Genomic DNA, 4,897 nt, shown 5'->3' on the forward strand with positions numbered 1-4,897 from the left:
CATGAGATTTCTAAATGGACAATGAATCCATGAACACTGCCTCACTATTCTATTTTCCTCCCTTTTTTACACTACTTATTTTATTTAATTTTTATACATACTTATTGTAATTTGTAGTTTTTTAAAATTTTTATTGCAATGTACTGCTGTCACAAAGCAACAAATTTCAGGACTGATGTCGGTGACATTCATCCTAACTCTGATTCTGAAGAAGGCAGTTGGCACACTGCCCTTCATCACTCAGGGTACCACACTGAGTATAGGAGATGGGTATTATGTCGCAGCTGTACAAGAACACACCGTGTACAGCTTCAGTCACCCTGCTGAAACAAAGACATCATCAAAAGGGAGAGAATGTGAGGAAGATTTGTCATGATGCTGACAGGACTCAAGGCTCTGAGTTACAGGGAGAGGTTCTGTAGGCTAAACTATTATTCCTGAGAACTTAAGAGACTGGGGGGTTAAATTTATAATCAAGAGGGGCATATAGATAGGGTGAACACAGACAAAATCCTTTTTCCCACGGAAGGGGAAGTAAAAGCTAGAAGGCATAGGATTAAAGTGAAAGGTGAGAGATTTAGAAAGAGCCTGAGGAGCAGGCAATGAATGGAGCTAAAGGACACGTCAAGTGCAGGTGTGGAGGGAGAACCTGGGAAGATGCAGTAAGTGTATCTTGTTGAAGGAAGCTCAGTATTTGGTCAGGCCAGTGTGGAATCACAAGGTAAGCTGTACCACGGCACTGAACCAGGAAAACTGAAGCTATGGAAATTGATGCTAAAGTAGTGGACCTCCATTACAGTTACTCAAGAGGGTAAAGTTTCTGTCTGGTTGTTTAGAAAGCAGCTTAAGAGTTGTGAAAGAAGTGGACCTATATAGCTAGATGTCAATCAAAGACTCAATTTGGAACTTGTATCTCAGCTCAGCAAAGGATCCTTAATCATTAACAATAATTTTCTTGAAATATAATACCTTGAAAACTGAAATAAATTACATTGAAATATTATCTAAACAGGAGTATTGTATACTCATTAACAGATGTATACTGACTGTGTTTAAAATCCACCAATCTGAAAATGTTGATTTATATCATTCTTCAATAGATTACCTGAATAATATGGTACATTTACCTTAATCCCAGAGAAGCTTTGAATTTTTATCAAAAAATGGTTTGTATAACATTCTGGAGAGGTGCAACTGTTCGTTTTGGTTTTTGCCTGGAATGTAACCAAAACTGAGCAAAAGGTTTGCTGTGAAACAGAAAAACGCACACAAAATACTGGAGGAACTCAGCAGGTCAGGCAGCATCTATGGAGGAGAATAAACAATCCTGATGAAGGGTGTCAGCTGAAATGTCAACTGTTTGTTCCTCCGCATAGATGCTGCCTGACCTGCTGAGTTCCTGCAGTGTTATGTGTGTTGTTCTGGATTTCCAGCATCTTTTGTGTCTGTAATACAGATTTGGTTTATCGTTTTTTATTAGTCCTTCTCAGTTTTATAGAAGCAAGGTGATGTGGCAGGGACAAAGTCCAGTGTTGTCAATCCCAGAGATTAATTCTATTCTCAGGTCGTCAGCTTCCTCTTCTCTCCAGTGTTTGTCTAAAACTGGAATAGATTCTTTACAGTTTTGATTTCATACCAAGATGAGCTTTTTTTCATCACAATTCAGCTTTTAATTTAAAGACCTCTAGACGCTGCCCAATTCTAACTGTACTACTGCTCATTGCACTGGTACATTTGTGAAGCATCTTGATTTTTTAAAAGTTAGTGTGCCTTATAAACACATGGTTGGTATTATTTCAGCTGAATTTCAATGAATTAAATTCAGATCCAACCTTTTCTCCTTATCAGACAGGTTTTCCTCATAGTTCTTGGTTGCCTGGATTCGAAGGTGTGAACTATAAGGAGAGGGTGGGCAAACTTGGGTTGTTTTCACTAAAGCATCCCAGGCTGAGGGATGACCTGATAGAAGTTATAACATTGTGAGAGGCTTAGATAGGATGGACAGTTAGATATTTTTTTCTGAGTAAAAATGTCAAGTACTAGAGGACATACATAAAAGGTGAGTGGGGGCAAGTTTAAAGATTTGTGGGGCAAGTTTATTTTTACACAGAGAGTTGTTGCTGTTGGGAACGGGGTGCCAGGGGTGGTGCTGCAAACAGATTTCATAGTGGCGTTTAGAAGGGTTTTAGACTGACGAATGAATATGCACTGACTGGAGAAATATGGATCATGGATCGGAAACGTTGAATCTGGCATCACATTAAGCATAAAGTTATGAGCCAAGGGGCCTGTTGCTGTGCTGTACTATCCTTTGGTATATACTGTTCTCAAGTTCCTGGGTGACAAGATCTCTGAGGATCTAATCTGGTCCCAACATATCGATGTAGTTATAAAGAAGGCATAGACAGTGGCTATACTTTATTAGGAGTTTGAAGAGATTGGCTTGTCAACAAATACACTCAAAAACTTCTATAGCTGTACTGTGGAGAGCATTCTGACAGGCTGCATCACTGTCTGGTATGGAGGGTGGGTTGGGGGTGGGAGGCTACTGTACAGGATCGAAAGAAGCTGCAGAAGGTTGTAAATCTAGTCAGCTCCATCTTGGGTACTAGCCTACAAAGTACCCAGGACACTTTCAGGGAGCGGTGTCCCAGAAAGGCAGCGTCCATTGTTAAGGACCACCCCGCCCCCCAGCACCCAGGGCATGCTCTTTTCTCACTGTTACCATCAGGTAGGAGGTACAGAAGCCTGAAGGCACACACTCAGTGACTCAGGAACAGCTTCTTCCCCTCTGCCATCCGATTCCTAAATGGACATTGAACCTTTGGACATTACCTCACTTTTTTTTAATATACAGTATTTCTGTTTTTGCATGTTTTTTAAAATATATTACGTAATTGATTTACTTGTTTATTTATTATTATGTTTTACTTTATTTGTTTTTTTTCTCTGCTAGATTATGTACTGCATTGAATTGCTACTGCTAAGTTAACAAATTTCAAGTCACAGGCCGGGGATGATAAACCTGATTCTGATTCTGATTCTATGTTGTATATTCTATGTTCATGTTTTATGTTCTATGATTAGTACCACTGGGACTGCTGCAATCCTCAGCCTTAGAACTGTTTGATCCCACTTTGTGGAAGATGTAAGTGGGAACAGGACCAGTCCTGTGAACTTCCCGGGGACGCACTCAGTGCCCCACCTTGCTGATCAATGCCTTGTGCTGGCACCACTAATCATTGGCCATTCAAGTTAAAGAAAGAAAAACAGGAACCCAAGTGAAATATCCAAACGGATGCTGTAATCCTACCACTCTTTCAAAACCAGGAAAAATGTATTGCATTATCCAACAGTCTACACTGAACTGTTTAGCTGTTACGTTGCATAACACTCTGCCAATCCATTTCAACATACATTCTATGCATCTCGTGTGAGTTATTTTTCTACACAACAGTAACTTTTTGTTGGGAGGGGGAACCAGAAACACGTTGTTATGAAACTCCTGTGTTGTTTTGGAAATGGAGTCAGTATTGAATAAAAAGCAGGGATGACCTGATCGGCTTTAAGACTCCTTGTGTGGTTTCTTCCACAAATATTTGTTTTGTCGAATGACCGATTATTTGATTTGCGGCAGATGTAATGCGTCTACGTGTTTGGGAGAAGTTCACAATGAAGACATTGCGGCATGGGCAAATCACACATTGGGTGGAGCTGTACAACCTCAGTACGATTTGCACAATGTGTTATATGGCCCAGTTTGATTTGAGAAGTATACTCTCCGGGAGGTGATTAATTGAAAAATGGCTATATTGGAAAGAGACGTTGTATTAAAGTTAAAAATTAAACCGCCGTATAATCAGTGTATAATCAGGCTCGAAGACTGGAAACCCTTTCGTCCGTACATTTGCACGACGCCCTATTAGATTCAGAAATCGACCGCACGAAATTGATTATAAGTGTCTGAATCTTGATATCCGTGCACACTTGATATGTAATGTAATCGCCACTGGAGTGTGTGAAAACATAGTACAAGTCTGTCCAAAGCGGTTGAAAGGTTTGTCTTTCCATAGGAGAGTTCTGAATTTCCACTCTTGTGCATTGGGTTGTGACTTACCAAATGGGGAGCTGGAGGTGTTATTAAAAATTTACACAGCTAGACAAAGGTGTGCTCAGCTTCCAGCCTAATGTTTCTGCCCCACACAAAAGGTACGACTTCTACCTCATGAATAATGTGATATGTAATCTGCATAATGCATTTTTAATAGGGCTCTAGTAACTGCGTTAAGAAATATATTTACAATCTTCAAATTTGCAACATGATCAGCATTAGTGATGGATCCCACCCGGACTGTTCAGCTGCTACAGGAGACCTGAAATGTGTTTACATGGGCTTAAAGGTTGTATTGAAGTAAAGGTGATCTCATTAATTTCTTGTAATAGTTCAATTTCGCACTTTCCATTGACCATAAAACATAGGAGCAGAACTAGGCCATTCGGTCCGTCCGATCTATTATCCCTCTCAACCCCCATTCTCCTGCTTTCTCTCCGAAAACGCTGACGCCTTGGCTAATCAAAAACCTATCAACCTCCGCTTTAAATATACCCACAGATTCACTACCCTCTGGCTAAAGAAATTCCTCGTCGTCTCTGTCCTAAAGGGATGTCCTTCTGTTCGGAGTCTTTGCCCTCTGGTTCTAGACTCTCCCACTATAGGAAACATCCTCTTCACTTCCTTTCAGTTGAAAAGCAATGTCTCCAATTGACTAAAAAGGCAGGAGCTTCTGAATATTCCAGGGGCTACCCGCCTCTCAACTTCTCGTCTGTATTTTTGTTTGGTGAACTTAAATTTTGGATGTGGTGTGCTGTCGCTGACAAACAACCATTACCAACGGAA

Source organism: Hemitrygon akajei, chromosome 12 (assembly GCF_048418815.1).
Source record: "Hemitrygon akajei chromosome 12, sHemAka1.3, whole genome shotgun sequence".
Taxonomy (NCBI): Eukaryota; Metazoa; Chordata; class Chondrichthyes; order Myliobatiformes; family Dasyatidae; genus Hemitrygon; species Hemitrygon akajei.